General features: G+C 42.4%; 1 long non-coding RNA gene across 1 annotated transcript in view; it reads left to right on the forward strand.

The window, feature by feature from the left end:
• Nucleotides 1-15135, forward strand: part of LOC125162893 (uncharacterized) — a 28487-nt gene extending 13352 nt beyond the window's left edge. The window contains exons 2-5 of the long non-coding RNA XR_007151209.1: nt 11270-11395; nt 11649-11796; nt 13129-13248; nt 14965-15135. This is a non-coding gene — a long non-coding RNA (uncharacterized LOC125162893). The remainder of the gene's footprint in view (nt 1-11269; nt 11396-11648; nt 11797-13128; nt 13249-14964) is intronic.
• Nucleotides 15136-16072: the final 937 nt, after the last annotated feature.

Below are 16072 nucleotides of genomic sequence, written 5' to 3' on the forward strand. Positions count from 1 at the left end.
CACAATAACTGCAGGGGCTTATCTTCCCCACCCAGACTATGTAGAGTGTATTTGCAGGTCAGAAGGCCTTATTTCCTGCTGGCTCCTGTGTCACCCATGCCTGGTCTGCTTCCTTACCCTGGGTGGCCCTAGGCCCACTGGCTATTTTGCATCCCACCTCTACCATCCTTTCTCACCTCACCCCATCTTACAAGCCCTTCCTTCCTTTTATTCTCCAAGTAGCACCAACACAATGCAGAAATGTGTGGCAAGCATTTGGGGTAATGATGTTGGGTTGGACTACAGGTGAAGCAGGAAAAGTGGGTATCTCATCACCATTATTTAAAATTCCTTAGCCCTGTGAGCCACATGAGATCTCCCAGATGTGCCCTCAAGAAATGCAAAGTGCCCTTTTCCACAGTGGAGCCCCACTCTGCTCTCTACAGTCCTTATCCATCTCCCATAGACTTTCTTTCTCAAGCTGCTTGGAGGCAGTTTCCAGAATCATTAGCATGTTATTTCTCAAAGCACATCACCTCTTTGCATCTCTCTGTCTTCTCCCTTCCCACTGCCCAGAGCCCACAGGCTTTCCTGTTGTGGCTTTATTCTTTGAGGGTCTTTTCTTTTCTTTTTTTTTTTTTTTTTTTTTCTGTGCCATAGACTTTATTGTTTTCCATTTTTGTTTCTGTTTTTTTTTTTTTTCTTTTTCTGAAATTTATTGACAAATTGGTTTCCATACAACACCCAGTGCTCATCCCAAAAGGTGCCCTCCTCAATACCCATCACCCACCCTCTCCTCCCTCCCACCCCCCATCAACCCTCAGTTTGTTCTCAGTTTTTGACAGTCTCTTATGCTTTGGCTCTCTCCCTTTCTAACCTCTTTTTTTTTTTTTTTCCTTCCCCTCCCCCATGGGTTCCTGTTAAGTTTCTCAGGATCCACATAAGAGTGAGACCATATGGTATCTGTCTTTCTCTGTATGGCTTATTTCACTTAGCATCACACTCTCCAGTTCCATCCACGTTGCTACAAAAGGCCATATTTCATTTTTTCTCATTGCCATGTAATATTCCATTGTGTATATAAACCACAATTTCTTTATCCATTCATCAGTTGATGGACATTTAGGCTCTTTCCATAATTTGGCTATTGTTGAGAGTGCTGCTATGAACATTGGGGTACAAGTGCCCCTATGCATCAGTGCTCCTGTATCCCTTGGATAAATTCCTAGCAGTGCTATTGCTGGGTCATAGGGTAGGTCTATTTTTAATTTTCTGAGGAACCTCCACACTGCTTTCCAGAGCGGCTGCACCAATTTGCATTCCCACCAACAGTGCAAGAGGGTTCCCGTTTCTCCACATCCTCTCCAGCATCTATAGTCTCCTGATTTGTTCATTTTGGCCACTCTGACTGGCGTGAGGTGATACCTGAGTGTGGTTTTGATTTGTATTTCCCTGATAAGGAGCGACGCTGAACATCTTTTCATGTGTCTGTTGGCCATCCGGATGTCTTCTTTAGAGAAGTGTCTATTCATGTTTTCTGCCCATTTCTTCACTGGGTTATTTGTTTTTCGGGTGTGGAGTTTAGTGAGCTCTTTATAGATTTTGGATACTAGCCCTTTGTCCGATATGTCATTTGCAAATATCTTTTCCCATTCCGTTGGTTGCCTTTTAGTTTTGTTGGTTGTTTCCTTTGCTGTGCAGAAGCTTTTTATCTTCATAAGGTCCCAGTAATTCACTTTTGCTTTTAATTCCCTTGCCTTTGGGGATGTGTCGAGTAAGAGATTGCTACGGCTGAGGTCAGAGAGGTCTTTTCCTGCTTTCTCCTCTAAGGTTTTGATGGTTTCCTGTCTCACATTTAGGTCCTTTATCCATTTTGAGTTTATTTTTGTGAATGGTGTGAGAAAGTGGTCTAGTTTCAACCTTCTGCATGTTGCTGTCCAGTTCTCCCAGCACCATTTGTTAAAGAGGCTGTCTTTTTTCCATTGGATGTTCTTTCCTGCTTTGTCAAAGATGAGTTGGCCATACGTTTGTGGGTCTAGTTCTGGGGTTTCTATTCTATTCCATTGGTCTATGTGTCTGTTTTGGTGCCAATACCATGCTGTCTTGATGATGACAGCTTTGTAGTAGAGGCTAAAGTCTGGGATTGTGATGCCTCCTGCTTTGGTCTTCTTCTTCAAAATTCCTTTGGCTATTCGGGGCCTTTTGTGGTTCCATATGAATTTTAGGATTGCTTGTTCTAGTTTCGAGAAGAATGCTGGTGCAATTTTGATTGGGATTGCATTGAATGTGTAGATAGCTTTGGGTAGTATTGACATTTTGACAATATTTATTTTTCCAATCCATGAGCAGGGAATGTCTTTCCATTTCTTTAAATCTTCTTCAATTTCCTTCAGAAGCTTTCTATAGTTTTCAGCATACAGATCCTTTACATCTTTGGTTAGATTTATTCCTAGGTATTTTATGCTTCTTGGTGCAATTGTGAATGGGATCAGTTTCTTTATTTGTCTTTCTGTTGCTTCATTGTTAGTGTATAAGAATGCAACTGATTTCTGTACATTGATTTTGTATCCTGCAACTTTGCTGAATTCCTGTATCAGTTCTAGCAGACTTTTGGTGGAGTCTATCGGATTTTCCATGTATAATATCATGTCATCTGCAAAAAGCGAAAGCTTGACTTCATCTTTGCCAATTTTGATGCCTTTGATTTCCTTTTGTTGTCTGATTGCTGATGCTAGAACTTCCAGCACTATGTTAAACAGCAGCGGTGAGAGTGGGCATCCTTGTCGTGTTCCTGATCTCAGGGAAAAAGCTTTCAGTTTTTCCCCGTTGAGGATGATGTTAGCTGTGGGCTTTTCATAAATGGCTTTTATGATCTTTAAGTATGTTCCTTCTATCCCGACTTTCTCAAGGGTTTTTATTAAGAAAGGGTGCTGGATTTTGTCGAAGGCCTTTTCTGCATCGATTGACAGGATCATATGGTTCTTCTCTCTTTTTTTGTTAATGTGATGTATCACGTTGATTGATTTGCGAATGTTGAACCAGCCCTGCATCCCAGGAATGCATCCCACTTGATCATGGTGAATAATTCTTTTTATATGCCGTTGAATTCGATTTGCTAGTATCTTATTGAGAATTTTTGCATCCATATTCATCAGGGATATTGGCCTGTAGTTCTCTTTTTTTACTGGGTCTCTGTCTGGTTTAGGAATCAAAGTAATACTGGCTTCATAGAATGAGTCTGGAAGTTTTCCTTCCTTTTCTATTTCTTGGAATAGCTTGAGAAGGATAGGTATTATCTCTGCTTTAAACGTCTGGTAGAACTCCCCTGGGAAGCCATCTGGTCCTGGACTCTTCTTTGTTGGGAGATTTTTGATAACCGATTCAATTTCTTCGCTGGTTATGGGTCTGTTCAAGCTTTCTATTTCCTCCTGATTGAGTTTTGGAAGCGTGTGGGTGTTCAGGAATTCGTCCATTTCTTCCAGGTTGTCCAATTTGTTGGCATATAAGTTTTCATAGTATTCCCTGATAATTGTTTGTATCTCTGAGGGATTGGTTGTAATAGTTCCATTTTCATTCATGATTTTATCTATTTGGGTCATCTCCCTTTTCTTTTTGAGAAGCCTGGCTAGAGGTTTGTTAATTTTGTTTATTTTTTCAAAAAACCAACTCTTGGTTTCGTTGATCTGCTCTACAGTTTTTTTAGTTTCTATATTGTTTATTTCTGCTCTGATCTTTATTATTTCTCTTCTTCTGCTGGGCTTAGGCTGCCTTTGCTGTTCTGCTTCTAGTTCCTTTAGGTGTGCTGTTAGATTTTGTATTTGGGATTTTTCTTGTTTCTTGAGATATGCCTGGATTGCAATGTATTTTCCTCTCAGGACTGCCTTTGCTGCGTCCCAAAGCGTTTGGATTGTTGTATTTTCATTTTCGTTTGTTTCCATATATTTTTTAATTTCTTCTCTAATTGCCTGGTTGACCCACTCATTCGTTAGTAGGGTGTTCTTTAACCTCCATGCTTTTGGAGGTTTTCCAGACTTTTTCCTGTGGTTGATTTCAAGCTTCATGGCATTGTGGTCTGAAAGTAAGCATGGTATAATTTCAATTCTTGTAAACTTATGAAGGGCTGTTTTGTGACCCAGTATATGATCTATCTTGGAGAATGTTCCATGTGCACTCGAGAAGAAAGTATATTCTGTTGCTTTGGGATGCAGAGTTCTAAATATATCTGTCAAGTCCATCTCATCCAATGTCTCATTCAGGGCCCTTGTTTCTTTATTGACCGTGTGTCTAGTTGATCTATCCATTTCTGTAAGTGGTGTATTAAAGTCCCCTGCAATTACCACATTCTTATCAATAAGGTTGCTTATGTTTATGAGTAATTGTTTTATATATTTGGGGGCTCCGGTATTCGGTGCATAGACATTGATAATTGTTAGCTCTTCCTGATGGATAGACCCTGTAACTATTATATAATGTCCTTCTTCATCTCTTGTTACAGCCTTTAATTTAAAGTCTAGTTTGTCTGATATAAGTATGGCTACTCCAGCTTTCCTTTGGCTTCCAGTCGCATGATAAATAGTTCTCCATCCCCTCACTCTCAATCTAAAGGTGTCCTCAGGTCTAAAATGAGTCTCTTGTAGACAGCAAATAGATGGGTCTTGTTTTTTTATCCATTCTGATACCCTATGTCTTTTGGTTGGCGCATTTAATCCATTTACATTCAGTGTTATTATAGAAAGATACGGGTTTAGAGTCATTGTGATGTCTGTATGTTTTATGCTTATAGTGATGTCTCTGGGACTTTGTCTCACAGGGTCCCCCTTAGGATCTCTTGTAGGGCTGGTTTAGTGGTGACAAATTCCTTCAGTTTTTGTTTGTTTGGGAAGACCTTTATCTCTCCTTCTATTCTAAATGACAGACTTGCTGGATAAAGGATTCTTGGCTGCATGTTTTTTCTGTCTAGCACCCTGAAAATCTCTTGCCAATTCTTTCTGGCCTGCCAAGTTTCAAAAGAGAGATCAGTCACGAGTCTTATAGGTCTCCCTTTATATGTGAGGGCACGTTTACCCCTTGCTGCTTTCAGAATTTTCTCTTTATCCTTGTATTTTGCCAGTTTCACTATGATATGTCGTGCAGAAGATCGATTCAAGTTACGTCTGAAGGGGGTTCTCTGTGCCTCTTGGATTTCAATGCCTTTTTCCTTCCCCAGTTCAGGGAAGTTCTCAGCTATGATTTCTTCAAGTACCCCTTCAGCACCTTTCCCTCTCTCTTCCTCCTCTGGGATACCAATTATGCGTATATTATTTCTTTTTAGTGTATCACTTAATTCTCTAATTTTCCCTTCATACTCCTGGATTTTTTTATCTCTCTTTTTCTCAGCTTCCTCTTTTTCCATAACTTTATCTTCTAGTTCACCTATTCTCTCCTCTGCCTCTTCAAGCCGAGCTGTGGTGGTTTCCATTTTGTTATGCATTTCGTTTAAAGCGTTTTTCAGCTCCTCGTGACTGTTCCTTAGTCCCTTGATCTCTGTAGCAAGAGATTCTCTGCTGTCCTGTATACTGTTTTCAAGCCCAGCGATTAATTTTATGACTATTATTCTAAATTCACTTTCTGTTATATTATTTAAATCCTTTTTGATCAGCTCATTAGCTGTTGTTATTTCCTGGAGATTCTTCTGGGGGGAGTTCTTCCGCTTGGTCATTTTGGATAGTCCCTGGCGTGGCGAGGACCTGCAGGGCACTTCCCCTGTGCTGTGGTGTATACCTGGAGTTGGTGGGCGGGGCCGCAGTCAGACCTGATGTCTGCCCCCAGCCCACCGCTGGGGCCACAGTCAGACTGGTGTGTGCCTTCTCTTCCCCTCTCCTAGGGGCGGGATTCACTGTGGGGTGGTGTGGCTCGTCTGGGCTACTTGCACCCTGCCAGGCTTGTGATGCTGGGGATCTGGCGTATTAGCTGGGGTGGGTAGGCAAGGTGCTCGGGGGCAGGAGGGGCAGGCTTAGATCGCTTCTCCTTAGGTGATCCACTTCAGGAGGGGCCCTGTGGCAGCGGGAGGGAGTCAGATCCGCTGCTGGAGGTTTGGCTCCGAAGAAGCGCAGAGTTGGGTGTTTGCGTGGAGCGAGCAAGTTCCCTGGCAGGAACCGGTTCCCTTTGGGATTTTGGCTGGGGGATGGGCGGGGGAAATGGCGCTGGCGAGCGCCTTTGTTCCCCACCAAACTGAGCTCTGTTGTCAGGGGGCTCAGCAGCTCTCCCTCCCTTTGTCCTCCAGCCTTCCCGCTTTCCGAGCAGAGCTGTTAATTTCTGACCTCCCAGACGCTAAGTCGCGCTTGCTGTCGGAACACAGTCCGCCCGGCCCCTCCGCTTTTGCAAGCCCGACTCGGGGGCTCTGCTTGGCCGGCGAGCCGCCCCTCCGCCCCGGCTCCCTCCCACCAGTCCGTGGAGCGCGCACCGCCTCGCCGCCCTTCCTACCCTCTTCCGTGGGCCTCTCGTCTGCGTTTGGCTCCGGCGACTCTGTTCTGCTAATCCTCTGGCGGTTTTCTGGGTTATTTAGGCAGGTGTAGATGGAATCTAAGTGATCAGCAGGACGTGCGGTGAGCCCAGCGTCCTCCTAAGCCGCCATCTTGCCCGGTACCTTTGAGGGTCTTTTCTAAGTCAGTTCAAGTCTCATCACTTCCCAGCAACACATTAGTCTTTCCTGTGGCCTTTGGCCATATCATAAGGGTGCACATCTGAGCCACATTGGTATCTCTCCTGCTCATATGGTACCTACGCTTTACTGTTGTCACTTACCTAGGTTAAGATTATCAGCCCTCAACTTACCTTTACAGGTGTGAGGTATCCTTATGGCTCAGGTCCTGATGACCTTCCTTGCAAGATGATGAGCTCTGGAGGGCAGTGCACAGAGTGTTAGCTCTGGGATCTCTGCATGCCCAGCTGACCCTGGGACCCATGGGAAGTGCTAAGTGATAGTGTCTAGACACAGGGAGCTGCGTCTCCAGAAATCACACTGTATGTCATTTCACGTTGTTTCTCTGTAGGCAACTGGTAACCAATCTCCACATTTCAGAGATTTTACTTTAGACCTTAATTACTGCAATGACCTTTAGTAATGAAAAATTCTGAAACTCCACTCTTTTCTGCTTCCTTCACCCAGGGAAGGGGTACACACTGAACAGTGCCCCAGGACCCCACTCAAAACATAATCCCCAGACATGAGAGCTAATTTCTCATGCATTGGGCAACTAAGATAAGGCCAAATTAGAAAAATAATAACCAAAATTCCTCTGAGAAAACATCAAAGCCCGTAAAAGCAAAACACAAAATGCAGACTTCAATGCTCACTCTCAATGATTCCAGCACTCTGTAGTCAAAATTCATCGTGTGGGGCAGTAACAACGCAAATGCAAACATTTCTGTATTATGCTAACATAAAAGTAAAAGTCATACAAACTGGTAAAAACGAGAAAGTGAGAGATACGAGATTTTTCTCATGCAGTCATTCTAAACATCATGTATCTCTGGAGAAAGCACAGCAGTGGGACTGCATTTATGCCATGGAACCCTGAGGGATAGATGCTCAGGGAGCCTATCCCTGCATCAGGCTTCATCTGAGACCCTTTCTCCCTTTTAATATGCAGAGATCACACATGTGGCATTCATAAGCCTCAGTTGTCCAAAATATAAAGAAAAACACTCTCTCCCTTTCTGTATCTACCTCTCTATCATTTATCTATCCATACATCCACCCCAAATGAGAATTGTATGTTTAATTGATTCGTGACAATTTTTTGTGAAACCAGGACTAAGAACACCAAGTTGGGGCATCATTTGCCCAAACGATGATGGGGACTTTCTTTTTTTTTTTCTATACTTTATTTATTTTTTATAATTTACATCCAAGTTAGTTAGCACATGGTACAACAATGATTTCAGGAGTAGATTCCTTAAGCCCATTACCCATTTAGCCCATCCCCCCTCCCCAAACCACTCCAGCAACCCTCTGTTCTCTATATTTAGGAGTCTTTTATGTTTTGTCCCCCTTCCTGTTTTTATATTACTTTTGCACCCCTTCCCTTATGTTAATCTGTTTTATATCTTAAAGTCTTCATATAAGTGAAGTCATATGATATTTTTCTTTCTCTGACTGACTAATTTTGCTTAGAATAATGCCCTCTGGTTCCACCCACGTAGTTGCAAATGGCGAGATTTCATTCTTTTTGATTGCCAAGTAATACTCCATTGTGTGTATATAACACCTTCTTTAGATGATGAGGACTTTCTACTCAAAGCCAGCAGAAAGAGCTTTCGTGTTGTTAGTCTAACTGGACTTTCTGAGGTCTCCAAGGTACTGAGAGACAGCAGGTAGATCCCTGGAGCTGTTGAAAGTACTCTGTGGTATGTAGTGAGCTGTCTGGGTAGAATGAATGGGTTTTATCCACCCCATTTGGAAACCTTGTAGTTTATGCAACTTTATTTCAATTTTTATTTATTCATTCATGTATTTATCCAGCCATCTGACCTACAGATATATTAAAAATTTACTCATGGAGCACTGTGCTAAGTGCTAGGATGTGCCAGTATGGGAGACATGGCTTGTGTTGGTTTTCCCTTGCTGCTGTAACTAATTGCCAAGAATGTAGGGGCTCAAAACCATAATAAACAATTGTCCTCCACTTCTAGAGGTCAAAAGTCTGACACAGGCTTCACAAGCTAAAATAAGTGTTAGCAGGGCTGTGTTCTCTTCTGGTGGCTCTGAGGGAGAATCTCTCTATTGGCCTTTGCCAGTATCTGGCTGCTCCCTACACTCACCTTGGAGCGTAGTCCATTCCTCCGACTTCAAAGGAAGGAATATTATATACCTCTGATTATTTTCCCATAGTCATGTCTCCCCTTGAAACATTGAATCCAGGACAATCCAGGATAATCTCTCAATTTTAATATCCTTAATTTACCTACAGATGCAAGGTTTGTTTGCCCTGTAGTATATTCACAGTTTTCAGGGATTAAAACATGGTTATCTTCAGGTGCATTATTCTTCCCACCACATACTTTTCCTGGGAATTCATAGGTAAATAGGGGTTACACCCAAGCATGTGATGACTGCAGTATCTCACAGTAGGTGTACTGATACAGGGGTTTTCAAGGCACTTTATCACACCAATGGAAGCCAAGAAAGTTCTCCAAGTAAGTGGCACTTGAGTTGAAAGACTTCAAGAGCTTAAATAAAGGATGAGGAGGGGCAGATGCAGAAGTGTGTTTCAAGTAGGAAATAGATATCTATAAAGTGTGAAATTTCTTGGGAAATCCCAGGAATTCCCAAGTAGTTAAGCATGGCTGGGGGCACAGAGGCATGGGGAGATAGGAATGAGACTAGAGAGGCAAGCAAAGGGCACTTTGGTCAGGGCCTGGGTTGCAGTGTCCATGTACTTGCATGGTGCCCTGAGACCTACTGAACTCCACTGGGGCTTTAAAGTAGGGAGCAGCTCTGTGTGAGTTACTCTGAATGGGTCATGCTGGAGGTAAGGTGGAAAATTAATTGGGAAAGGACCAGTCTGGAGGCACAGATACAAGCTGGTGAGGGATTGTGGGGACACAGGTGGAAAGCAACAACTGTATGAGTAAGTCATATCAGTAAGAATAGAGAAGGAGGGAGGTGTATCTGGGAAATTGGTGAGAAAGAATCTCTAGGACTTGGGGGTTGATTCAATGTCTGGGTAAATAAAAAGAGACTGTGATCCTCCCTGGATTCTACCTGGAGGAAAAAAGATAATTTGTATCCTTCAAGGAAGAAAGTAAGTTGGGTAAAGATAATAAGTTCACTGTTTAGCATGTGGTATCTGAAGTGGCTTTAGGGCATCAATAAATTGGATAGATGGTTCTGGAGGTCAGAACTTTGGGCAGGGCTATAGCTCCAGGAGTGGTAACCATCTGTAGGGTAGCTGAAACTGCGGTGAGAGTGACGCTGCTCTAAGAAGGTAGATAGAGGAGGAGAAGAGGACCAGGGAGGGCAAAGGAGAAGGAGCCCTTGAAAAGATGAATCCTTATCAAAGACGAAGTAGCCAAACCAAAGCACATCAATGTGGCATCCCATGGGATAAGTGCCTTCTGTGAAAGACCAGCCAGATGCCACAGTGAGGTCTAATGAAAGGATGACCACAACACATATACTGTATTTCTATGCTTTCTGTGTCCAATCCTTCCCAGAAATAGCCCATAGAGGCTGGTGATTGGAAGTGTGTGTGTGTGTGTGTGTGTGTGTGTGTGCATATGTGTTTCAAGGGAGAGTTTGAAACAAATTTGGATTCTCAGGTTGAAGACCCAGTTAAGATGGGAAATTTGCAGTTACAGAAAAGAGAGTGATGCTTAAGTGGAAATGGGGTAAGGTGTGATGGGAATCCCACTGCAACTTGCAAAAGCCTATGGTCACTGGGTTTTTGAAACCTGCCTCTTTTGTACTGCTTGTCTGTGTGTTCCTGAAGATGCTGTGCATTCCTTTTCACCCCAGGACCTTGCCTCCCTGGTGGCTGAAATAGTAGGATGTAGTGTGACGTTTTCAGTGTCACTTGTGCTTATCATTCTTTGGTCTCCCTGCGAGTGTGCAGTCTCTCTAGTGTTGACAATTTTAAGGGGCCTTAAGGATGCTCCCATTGACTGATAAGTGCCCATAGTAGGTTATTAGGTCACCTCCAAATGCCCATCCATTATGTGCTGAAGTCCCCTTGCAGAAAATTTCTTCCTCTGTCTTCTAGTAGAGTGTCTCTTTATGATGGAATGTGGCCTTTATGGGGGATTCTGTTCAGAAGGGGCTCAGCTAGGAAGAAAATTAGACAAATGTCACAAAATGACACATTTTAGAGGGTAGCTGTTTGGGGCTATTTTTGAGCGTTCCCATCACCTGCTCCCATGATGCAAATGGATAACAAGGATTCACAATATTTCCCCATGGCACTTGCAGCCATTCTATTTCTATGTTATCCATCAGCTGTAGGAGGGTCAAAGTTCTGAGGTGGTTATTGGTGTAAGATTTTCAAAGTGCCACATGTCTGAGTTCTCTTTGAAGCTGAAGTTGGGGAAGAGAGAGGAATCTTATCATGGCCCCAAAGCAGTTCATTAAACCACCAGCTATAGGTGTCCATGGCCTCCTGTGCCATTTTTAAAGGCTGCATTGAAAAAAAAAATGGCAAGATTAGTTAAGAAATGGCAATTCTGTGACATCTTTAATAATTATTCATTCCTTCAAAACTTTATACCTCAGTTTGAATTTTTCCTTATGTGATGAACCTTTTACCTCTCTCAGCCCAGGGGTGTAGAGATCATTGCAAATGCGATCTTCTGGTATGTGGAGGCACTGTTTTTCCAAGGAGAGTCCTGCCTCAGTGGTACCTAGTCTTTCATCAAATTTTGGGAATGTGAAAGAAGGCAGGTAGGATATTTGTTTTTTTTTAATATATGAAATTTATTGTCAAATTTGAAAGATCTTGCAGAAAATAGTATCATGATTGATTAGTAATAAACTTGCAAAGACCTGGGTTCTCCATTCTTAGTAAAGAACACTGGGGTTTGAGTCAAAATACCAGGGTCTATATTAGAATGTGTCATTTGAAATCTGTATAAATTTAGTGGGAGGTTTAGTGGGAGACCACTAAACCTTCTAATGTTTATATTCCTCTTTGAAGGTGAACTCTTGAATATTCTCACCAGCTCTAAGTTCCTCTGATTCTAACTCTACTCAGTTTGTGTCATCCTGTTTCTCCTTGATGGAAAGAGATTTGGAAGCATTCTGATTCCTAATGGAATCATCAGAGCAAGTGCAACCAGGGCAAGGTATCAAATGGTTTTTAGCTGCTAAGAATATTAAAACTAATGGTATCTACTGGACATAAGCCAATGTCAAAAGTTACAATGGGCCATTTCCTACTGGCCATTCAAAACCATGTTGGTTAATCATGACTCCAGTATTCAGAGACAAGTATTCAGGATTCTAAATGCATTGAATATTAGCATGGAACTGGGAAAATAACAAAGAAAACAAAGAAGAAGAAAGGGTAAGAGAGGGGCACCTGGGAGACTCAGTGAGTTAAGTTTCCGACTTCAGCTCAGGTCAGGATCTCGCTGTTCATGAGTTCAAGCCCCACGTTGGGCTCTGTGCTGTCAGCTCAGAGCCTGGAGTCTGCTTCAGATTCTGTGTCTCCCTCTCTCTCAGTCTCTCCCCTGCTCACACTCTATCTCTCTCTGTAAAATATAAATAAACATTAAAAGAAATAAAGTAAAGAAAGGGTGGATAGAGGAAGGGAAGATGAAAGGAAGGAAAGAAAGAAGGAAGGAGAAAAACCTGGAGGAAAAAAATTAATGATACAAGAATCTCTCCAGAGAACTGAAAGGGACTCAGAGTTCATTTGGTTACTGCAAGGCTTGAGTGAAGTCATGGGAAATTTTTAACATAGCACTGACAAGAAACCTCAATAACACCTTGCTGTATCCTTTCAAGTGACACCTGGCAAGTCACACACAAAGAAAATCATTCAACTGTCCATTTTGAAGTGACTGTATTCGTTAACTATCTCCATAATTATGCTGTGTGACAAACATCTCAAAACTTAGCGCCTAAAGCAATGAATATGTATTATTGCTCATGTGTCAGTGGATCAGCTGTGGTTTGGCTGATCGAGGCTGGGCTACACTGGGCAATTCTGCCTCAGATTTTAGTGGCTGGGGTAGTTCTGCCTCAGACATTTCTCATCCTCCTTGAGCTAGTAGGCTAGCTAGGATGTGTTCTTCTCATTGGCAGAAGCATGAAGGTAATGGAAAACAGGCAAGTCCTCTTAAGGAAGGCCATAGAACAGGCATTTCTACCCACATGACATTGGCTGATGTGAATCACAAGGTGAACAGACACATTTCTCTAGCAGGCAGACTACAATGTCACAACACAAAGGACATGGATAAATACAGAAGTAAAGAATTAGGGCCAAAATACAATCTATTTAACAAGTATCATTGTATCACTGGTTTTTCTAGGACCCTTCTGCTCTGGCCCACAATCTGCTTTGGTATCCTCAAGTATAACTTTTCATGGATTTCAGTCATCTACATCAACCCCACAGTTATGATTCCTGAGTCTGTTTCCTAATATTCTGGTCTGTCTCCTCTAATTAGCCCTGTGGACAAATACTCTTTGCGAGTTCAGTCTGACAACTGCCCACCCAGAGTGCTGGTACCTACCTAAGGATAACCCAGCTGCTAGAGAAAGAACTTCTTCTGGCCCCTTGGGCTTAGGTAATGATAAATGGGAGTCATTCTGGGATAGTCACCAGAATGCAACAGATAAAGCAAGCTTAATGGCACATGCTTTCACTTACTTAAAGTAATTACCCATCTACTTTTTCTAAGATGAGCCAGTATCATGTACCTTTTAAAACTTTGATGTTTCTATGGAACATTTTTTAACCTAAAAGTATCTGTATAATATGGAGATAATAAAAAGAGATTCTGTATCAGAAAGCAAAGTGAGGAGGTCAGGATACCAGCTGGCACAAACTTCAACAATTAGTGAATCTTATGCTCACTTTCTTTCATGCCCTACCAACATTTGCCTCAACCATTTTGTCTTAAGATCACAGCTAATGCTAAAAGAAGTATTAGTCCCATGGGTCATCAGCTCTTCCAATTTATAATGAAAAGTCAAAGGTAAAACAAGATTAAGTCCACAACTAGAGAGTGAATTTCAGAATACTAACACATTTAAATAAAAGTAAACAGTGTATTTTTATGGTTACTTTTCATTTTCTTTTGCATTAATAGCAAGTCTCATTAGCAACATGGAGTTATCTCTCAGACCCTTCTTCCCAGCCTTGTCTATGGTTATTTTGCCTTTGATAAACTTCAGAAATTACTATCAGATATTCTCATATTTTGATTATAGTGTTGTGCTTTGAAAAGCAGATTAAATTTTTCCCTGTGCACATGAGAGGGTGTGGAAGAGAAGATAATGTGTAGGTGTCAGTAAAGACCCCCAATTATTTCTGCAATGGTCATTTTATCTGATGTTCTCTTTCAAAAGTACATTCCAAGATCCCTCTTGGTTTGTCTGACTGGCACAGAACTCAAAGGTCCAGCCTTACTGCCGCAAGGTGCATCCAATACTGTGATGCCCCCAGAGGATGAGGCTGCAGCTGGTGTCCAGCTGACACTATGTCTATCTTTGCCAACCTTTTTCTTCTCCTTTGTCATGCTTCTCTCACACCTGTGCAGGTATCTCCTGAGAGTCTTCCCTCAGTAAATCATTGGCCAAGAGCCTCATCTCCAAGTAGGCAGGTGCCTGGGACACATTGACTTCATGAATTGTGGGGTGGGAAGCCACAACAAAGAGCCCTCCAAATCAATAAATAGCCCTTTTTTATTTTGGCCAAAGTGGTGCCACTTCCTCCAGCTAAATCATGTTGGCCAAGTTGTTTTCTCTGGTGGCCAGTTTTTACATCTGTGAAATGAGGCCATTATATTATACACTTACAAGTTTCTTCCTTGCCATGCAAGTGTGTGATCTGCCATCTACCTAGGCATGAGGCTGACTGTGTAAAAAAAATAGCTCTCTAAATAAACTCATAATTGCAAAAATAATTGGGTGAAGTCTAGTATTTAGTAAGGAAAGGACTTAATGCAGACTCACCCAGTCACCAGATTCCCTATAGATCCATATGCTTGGCATCTTGGGACAAGGACTATTACCAAAACAAGCGTTTCATGTTGACCACAAACTCCTGCCCTGCAAAGGGCCTATGAGGGTTTGGTTACACTCCCCATGTCTCTGAGATAAGAGCTGGAGACGTGTTTTATAAGGCAGGTTTCAAAGCAGAACTAAAACATGATGTTCCAGTTAGAATGCTATGCTTTAATATTTGAAAGTATGCCCACCAATATTTAATTAATTAATATTTAAATCTATTAAATTAACCCTAAGTAAAACTTTTTCATTTTCATATGAATTCTCCACAGCCAAGGTGCTTACCGTATTCAAATCTATGATACATGTCAGCACAAACCTGGCCAGTGTTACTGCGAAGTGATGTCAGCAGGTCCATTAACCCAGAAAGGCGATTTTATGAAGCTCTTCACTGGGCTTGAAGCCCAGGAGCATGGATGTAGATGAGTGAAATGGTGGCAAGATGGACAGAATAAAGCCTAGCATACAAAAAACACTAAACTGTGTCTGCTGTGGTCAATTATGGTCAGGAATGGTATGCAGGTGGCCTGGAGGACACAGGCATCTACAGGGGAAGTGGATGAATGACAACACTGCTTTTCTCCCTACATACTGCCCAGAACGTCCCTGGAAGGCTCTATTGGCCCTAACACAAGCGAGAAGCATTTGAGATAGTCAGTATTCAGACCTGGGCCAGGGAGCTGCCTCCAGGCCAGGCCCAAGGGATGGAGTGTTAGTTGTGGGGGACAGGGGCAACATGACTCCACTTGCATCAGTTTTCAATATTAAGATGTGATAGGGTAGAAAAAATTTCCTGCTCAAAATGGACATTTGACCATTCTCCATTTTTATTTCAATTTTGTCGCAGAGCAATTTAATTGTTGGTCATGAAGCAAATTGCAGGTTAGAATGTCTGATCATAAAATAAAAGAATGAAAAGGCCCAATCTTCATAAAAAAAATTTTGTGTGTTCCTGTTTGTTTCCCAGTGTGTGTGTACAAAGGTTTTACTGAGACAATTTCAGCAAGCATTGGGGTTTCTTTCTCCTGCAAGACTGTTGGTCTCTCAGCCTTCTTGTAGGTAGTGCAGTGGCACCAGAGGATGTGGTGGCAAAATCATCAGCAGCATTTTCATCACTGCCTGCATTTAAAGAAGTGGCTGCATGGAATCTACAGCCTGGATGGGGCAAGTGAAGCCACCACACTCAAGTCCACCCAATTCAGCGAGGAGGGCTCCAAACTACAGGTCACAGGGGCCAGCAGTCCTCCCCTTAAACACCCAGTCTTGATGGGGCCACAGGCAGACCTTGAGAGATCAGGCTACTGCTCTGGTGCCCCTGCTGTGGAAATGTCTGTAGGGCCTTTTCTTGATGACAGGTTAGGATGTCCATCCTCTCTTCAT

Source organism: Prionailurus viverrinus, chromosome A3 (genome assembly GCF_022837055.1).
Source record: "Prionailurus viverrinus isolate Anna chromosome A3, UM_Priviv_1.0, whole genome shotgun sequence".
Classification (NCBI taxonomy): Eukaryota; Metazoa; Chordata; class Mammalia; order Carnivora; family Felidae; genus Prionailurus; species Prionailurus viverrinus.